We start from the raw sequence: 7870 nt of genomic DNA on the forward strand, positions 1-7870 counted from the left end.
CTCAAGAAAAGCACACTGGATACTGAGGAACATCCATAATGCAGAGCGTGGGGAGGAAAAATCAGTGTCTACACTCCACCTTTCCTCCTTTTATTTTATTTTATTTTTTAAATTTTACTTTATTTTTAATGTTTTATTTATTTCTGAGAGAGAGAGAGAGACAGTGTGAGCAGGGGAGGGTCAGAGAGAGAGGGAGATACAGAATCTGAAACAGGCTCCAGGCTCTGAGCTAGCTGTCAGCACACAGCCCATCGCAGGGCTAGAACCCATGAACTGTGAGATCATAACCTGAGCTGAAGTCAGGTGCTTAACTGACTGAGCCTCCCAGGTGCCCCTCCTCCTTTTATTAAACCATATTTTTCTGAAAACAACAACAACAACACTCATTTCTGTTGGCTTTAAGAAAGACATAAGAGGGGAGAAGAATCCCGGCCTTGGCAGACATAGGAAAGGAGAATTGCAGAATACCACGCCTTCCCTGGAAATCCCTCCCATGTGCCCGTTTCCTTCCAAGGATTTCAGCTAATGTTTGGGGACTGCCAGTCCACTCCAGATCCTTCCAAGATCCAGAAGCAACCCATCCTGAAATAGTGATAATAAATCTCTCTGTGGGCTCTGCCTCCTCCACTTGTGCCCACCTTTCCTGGAATAAACAGGAATCGCTAGACTAGATTAAGGTGTTCTCAGTCCTCAGAGAGATTTTATTCCAAAACTCTAGGACTGAAGGACATGCAGGCTGAGGTTGAAAACCAACTTGGGGCTCACTGTGACTTCTGTTCATGAACCACCTGCCAGAATATGAATTAGGAATAAATAATTAGCTGATCTGGGTCCCCAAGGAGAGCATAACCTTCTCCTCAAGCACAGTCTCTATTCCCCCAACATTTCCTTCTCCAGGTCATCTGACTCACATATCACTTGCCCTGGGCAAGTGGGACGCAACCTTGTCACCTGACAGTAGGCAGAGCCCAGAGGCTCTGTGCACAGGCAGCTTGAGCCAATCATGCCACAAGGCAAGGTGGGAGGTGGGTCTGGCCTGGGAAAACCAGGGCCTTAGTGCATATCCTGGGACCCTAAACCAACCTGAACCTGCACCTGTGACTGGGCCAGTGCTGCTCTGCCTGCCATGGGTAGGGCTCGGGGCCTGTCCTGAGGGGCGGGGCTGCCCCAGAACCACCACCAAAACGTGGTGGCTCCATCGTACACCCCACCTGCTGGCCTGTGGGATGGCAGTGCCATGTGCGCCTGTCCACAGGCCCTGGAAGCAGCGGTGGTTGCAGGGCAGGGAGCAGTCCTGGAAGTCTCCTGCACATCCCACATCCTCAGCCTTCCTCCCCAGCCCTGTGCAGACACTTGGGAGTATATATTCAACGTTTGTTTTCCACTGTGGTAGCTCTAACATCTCAGAAGAAAGGAGGATAGCTTTTTAGATTTAAAAAAAAAATTTTTTTTTCTGAGGGAGAGAGAGAGTCAGTGTGAGCAGGGTAGGGTCAGAGAGAGAGAGGGAGACACAGAATCTGAAACAGGCTCCAGGCTCTGAGCTGACTGTCAGCACAGAGCCCAACGCGGGGCTCAAACCCATGAACCATGAAATCATGACCTGAGCCGAAGTCGGACCCTTAACTGACTGAGCCACCCAGGCGCCCCTTAGATGGTTTGGTTTAACCAAAAACTCATGTGTTTTCCTTTCTTAGGTTTTGAGACATGCATCCTTCTTCTTTCTTCCTGGCTGCCTTTTGCTTGGGATTTGCCTCAGCTTCTCCATGACTCAGTCAAAGCTTAGATGCACATTGGCCCTAATGGAAGGCAATACACAGGAAACTATATGGTATGGTTGGTGACATCTAACCTGTCCAGAGAGACCCCTGCAGAGAATGTCCCATGTTGGTGGGAGTTCATAGCAGAGAGTAGATTCTTTTTTTTTTTTTAATATTTTATTTATTTTTGAGAGAGAGATAGAGACAGCATGAGCAGGGGAGGGTCAGAGAGAGAGGGAGACACAGAATCTGAAGCAGGCTCCAGGCTCTGAGCTAGTTGTCAGCACAGAGCCCGATGCGGGGCTTGAACCCACAAACCGTGAGATCATGACCTGAGCTGAAGTCGGATGCCTAACCGACTGAGCCACCCAGGCACCCCAAGAGTAGCTTCTTAAACCCACTCTTACCAAGGCAGCAAGCAGATCATCATGTCTGCGCACAGCAGGGTCATATGTCCTCCTCTGTGATTGCTGGAAAATAGCTCCCAGAAGCATCAGGCCATCTTTGGTTATGGTTTCTATTCCTCTGTGAGCACATCCACTTGGTGCAGGTCTGTTGGTTTTAAATAGAAATAAAGATGATAGGGAAGAAATTAAGATGGTGGAGTAGCATGGACACCATAATTTGTCTCATCCCTGAAATGCAGCTAGATCACTACCAAACATTTTAAATGCCTAATAAATTAATCTGAGGATTAATGCAACAATCTGCATGACCTGAGCCACAGAACTCACTGGTACATGGTGCACTGGGCAAGATGGGTGAGTTGGGCAAGAGAAAAGCCATGGAGGAAAGGGAGCCATTTTCACAAAGACAGAACAGAGAAAAAGAAATGGGGAGAGTGTGGTGCATCAGGATCATGCACAGAAAGCCCTCTCTTCCCCCTTCCCCCAAAGTAGCTGGAGAGAAAGAGAAAGAGTGAAAACACTTGCAGGGTACTGAAAAAGAACTCTGGTCCCCAAAATCATTGACAGGGAAAAAGGGGAGGGTTTCAATATCATCAGGATTCTATAAATAGTGGCGAGCAGAGTTTGAAATTTCATAGCTCTGTGTCTCACAGTGCTCTGGTAAGGAAGCAGGGTGAATCCCCAGGAACAGGCAGTGGGGTCTGAGACGTCTGGTGCCACATGGGGAGAAGCAGTTCCCCTGTTTCGAGTGCATTTGGTAGAGGGAGGCCATATGGCCTCCTCTTCAGACAAGGTCCCAGTGGACGACAGAAAGCAGCCAGTTTGGGGACAAAGATGTCAGACTGTGGCAAAACTTGGCGCCCACTGTGTATTGTGGTTTGCCATAACCTCTGAACCTCTGCCACTGTGTGACCTCACAGACATTTTCTGGGGCAAGTCGGCACCCAGCCCTTGCTCAGTGAGACCCTCCCCCAGAAAACTGGCACAGGTCGCAGCCACAGTGTTCTCTGAAGTGTAGGATTTTGAAACACAGCCCCATCTGAGATAAAACTCTGGAGGGAGCTGCTGCCAGGCAAGCAGACAGCTTGGACACAGACAGGGTAGAGGTGTGAGTGGACAGAGGCCTGAGACAAAGGAAGGGTGCTTAATCACAGGTCAGTAAGAGCACGAAGTTCCTGTGCCAGAGACTAGGGAGCTAGGTGAAGCTATCTCCACCTCTCTTGCACACGGGCATGCACAGAAGCACACTGATCCATTTCAGTAAGGTAAGCGGCTCCTCCTAGTGGAGAACAGAGCTGTTACACCAAGCACCACCCAACTGCCCCTCCAAACACCCCCCCTTCCTAGAGGACCAGCAGAAGTCACTCCACCTGGGTAGTGTATGGACTATAGAGTGCTTCATAGTTTCAGTTTTAGGGAAAACTGGATGTATCTTCATTCAGGTCATTCTTTCTGCTGGTTCACTTATTTGTTTTATCTGCTTCTCTTTTTGCTTAATTGTTTTCTTTCTTTTCCTTCTCTTTCTTGGATAAAGAAAGAAAAATTTTCTTTTTATTTTTTCTTTATATTTTATTTTTTAAAATTTTTACTCTATGTCATTTTCTTTATTATATACATTTTTTAACTTTCAAATTTTTTCTTACCTTTTTTTCTTTCCTTTCCCTTTTTTCTCTATTCTCTCACACTTCTTTCAACAAGAAGACTGAATCACAACTAGGATCTAGCTTCTTTTATTTGATTATTTCCTTTGTTTTTAATTTTTAAAAATTTTAAACTTTATCAATCATTTTCTTCCTTCAAAATGATGAAATGAAGGAATTCACCCCAAAAGAAAGAACAGGAAGAAATGACAGCCAGGAACTCATTAACAAAATGTCTGAACTAGAATGAGAACCACAATGATAAGAATACTATCTGGGGTTGAAAAAAGCATAGAAAACACCAGAGAATCCCTTTCTGTAGAGATAAGAGAAATAAAATCTAAAAATACTACAACTGAGATGCAATCTCGAATGGATGTGACAACGGCAAGGATGGACAAAGCAGAGCAATGAATCAGCAATATAGAACATAAAATTACAGAGAATAATGAAGCAGAAACTAAGAGGGAAACAAAGGCAAAAGATCATGTACAAGAATTAAAGAACTTGGTGACTTATTAAAAAGGAATAACTTTGAATCATAGTAGTCTCAGAAGATGAAGGGAGAGAAAAGGGGCCAGAAGGTTTATGTGAGCAAATTATAGCAGACAACTTTCTTAATCTGCGGAAGGATACAGACATCAAAATCCAGGAAGCACAGAAAACTCTCATTAGATTCAACAAAAAACGACCATCATTAAGGCATAGTCAAATTCACAAAATACACAGACAAGCAAAGAATTATGAATGCAGAAAAAGGGAAAAAGTCCTTAACTTATAAGGGAAGACAGATCAGGTACACAGCAGACTTATCCACAGAAACTTGGCAGGCCAGAAAGGAGTGGCAGGATATATTCAACGTGATGAATCAGAAAAACCTGCAGCCATGACTTCTTTATCCAGCAAGGCTGTCATTCAAAACAGAAGGAGAGATCAAGAGTTTCCCAGACAAACAAGAACTAAAGAAATTCATGACCATTAAGCCAGTCCTGCAAGAAATTTTAAGGGGGACTCTTTGAGTGGAGAAAAGATAAAACAAAGCAAAAAACCAAAAATCAACAAAGACTAGAAAAGACCAGTGAACATTACCAGAAACACCAACTCTACAGGCAATATAGTGGCACTAAAGTCGTATCTTTCAATACTCACTCCAAATGTTAATGGACTAAATGCTTCAATCAAAAGACATAAAGTATCAGAATGGATAAGAAAAAAAAAAACCCATCAGTAGGATGATTCAATGAAACTCATTTTAGACCTAATGACACCATCAGATTGAACATAAGAAGAAAACCAACTATCATGCTTGTCAAAAGAATGCAAGAGTAGCTATACTTAAATCAGACAAACTGGATTTTAAAATAAAGACTGTAACAAGAGATGAAGAAAGATGATTATATGACATTTAAGGGGTCTATCCACCAAGAAGATCTAACAATTGTAAATATTTATGCATCCAACATGAGAGTGCCCAAATATATAAATCAATCACAAATATAAAGCATTCACTGATAATAATATCATGATAGTCGGAGAATTCCATACCCCATTTATAGCAATGGATAGATCACATAAACAGAAAATCAACATGGAAACAATGGTTTTGAATGACATACTGGACCGGATTGACTTAACAAATACATTCAGAATATTTCATCCTAAAGCAGCAGAATACACATTCTTCTCGAGTTCTCAAGGAACATACTCCAGAATAGATCATACACTGCCTCACAAACCAGCCCTCAACAAGTACAAAAAGATTGATATCATAACTTGTATATTTTCAGACCACAACACTATGAAACTCAAAATCATCTCTAGGGGAAAAAATTGGAAAGACCATGAATACTTGGAGATTAAAGAATACCTTACTAAAGAATAAATGTGTTAACCAAGAAATTAAAGAGGAAATTAAAAAGTACATGGAAGCCAATGAAATTTAAAAAACGACAACCCAAAACCTCTGGGATGCAGCAAAGGCAGTCAGAAGAGGGACGTATATAGCAATACAGGCCTTCCTAAAGAAGAAGAAAGGTCTCAAATACACAACCTAACCTTACACCTAAAAGAGCTGGAAAAAGAACAGCAAATAAAGCCCCAAAACAACAGAAGAAGGGAAATTAATAAAGATTAGAGCAGAAATCAATGATACTGAAATTAAAACAAACAAACAAACAGTAGAACAGATCAATGAAACCAGGAGCTAGTTCTTTGAAAGAATTAACAAATTGATAATTGATAGTCAGATTTAGCAAAAAGAGAAAGGAAAAGACCCAAATAAATAAAATCACGAATGAAAGAGGAGAGATCACAACCAATATTGCAGAAATACAAACAATAATCAGAGAATATGATGAACAATTATACTCCAAAAAACTGGGCAATCTGGAAGAAATGGACACATTCCTAGACATATAAACTACCAAAACTGAAACAGGAAACAACAATAAAGTTGAACAGATCCACAACCAGTAAAGAAATTGAGTCAGGGCGCCTGGGTAGCTCAGTCGGTTAAGCGTCCGACTTCGTTCAGCTCAGGTTATGATCTCACAGTTCATGGGTTAGAGCCCCATGTTGGGCTCTGTGCTGACAGCTAGCCCAGAACTTGGTGTCTGCTTCAGATTCTGTATCTCCCTCTCTCTCTGACCCTCCCCTGCTCACGCTGTCTCTCTCTCTCCCTCTCTCAGAAATAAAACATTTTAAAAATGTTTTATTTTTAAACTTAAAATAAAAATTTTAAGTTTAAAAAAATTTCTTAAAAATTTTAAGAAATTGAGTCAATAACAAAACAAATCTCCCAACAAATAAGAGTCCAGGGCAGGATGACTTTCAAGGGGGATACCACCAAACATTTAAAGAAGAGTTAACACCTATTATTTTGAAGCTATTCCAAAATATGGAAATGGAAGGAAAACCTCCAAACTTGTTCTAAGAAGCCAACAGTATATTTTTTCCAAAACCAGACAATGACCACACTGAAAAGGAGAACTACAGACCAATTTCCTTTATGAACATGGTTGCAAAAATTCTCAACAAGATACTAGGATACCAGATCCAACAATACATTAAAAGAATTATTCACCATGATCAAGGGGGATTTATTGCTGGGATGCAGGATTGGTTCAATATCTGTAAACCAATCAATGTGATATATCACATTAATAAAAGAAGGATAATGGAACCATATGAAATCAGAAAAAGCCCTGAATATCCAAAGTAATGAGAAAAAAAAAAAGCCAAAGGCATCACAATTTTGGACTTCAAGCTATAGTACAAAGCTGTAATCATCATGACAGTAGTATGGAACTGGCACAGAAACAGACACTCAGATCAATGGAACAGAATAAAGAACCCAGAATTGGACCCACAAATGTATGACCAACTAATCTTTGACAAAGCAGAAAAGAATATCCAATGGAAAAAAATAGTCTCTTCAGCAAATGGTGTTGGGAATACTGGATGGTGAAATGCAGAAGAATGAACCTGGACCACTTTCTTATACCCTACACAAAAATAAACTCAAAATAGATGAAAGATCTAAATGTAAAACAGAAAGCCGTCAAAATCCTAGAGGAGAAAACAGGCACAACCTCTCTAACCTCAGCCACAGCAACTTCTTACTCGACACATCTCTGGAGGCAAGGGAAACAAAAGCAAAAATGAACTATTGGGACCTCATTAAGATAAAAAGTTTCTTAACGGTGAAGGAAACAATCAGCAAAAGTAAAAGGCAACCAATGGAATGGGAGAAGGTATTTGTAAGTGACATAGCAGATAAAGGGTTAGTATCCAAAATCTATAAACAATTTATCAAACTCACCACCCAAAAAACAAATAATCCAATGAATAAATGGACAAAAGACATGAATAGACACTTTTCCAAAGAAGACATCCAGATGGCTAACAGAGTCAGGATTAAGGGTTAAGATTAGGGTTAGGGTGAACCCCTAATCCTAGCATGAAAAGATGCTCAACATCACTCATCATCAGGGAAATCAAAACCCCAACGATATAACACCTCACACCAATCAGAATGATAAAACTAACAACTCAGGCAACAACATAT

Source organism: Hyaena hyaena, unplaced genomic scaffold (genome assembly GCF_003009895.1).
Source record: "Hyaena hyaena isolate Hyena2069 unplaced genomic scaffold, ASM300989v1 scaffold_1128, whole genome shotgun sequence".
Classification (NCBI taxonomy): domain Eukaryota; kingdom Metazoa; phylum Chordata; class Mammalia; order Carnivora; family Hyaenidae; genus Hyaena; species Hyaena hyaena.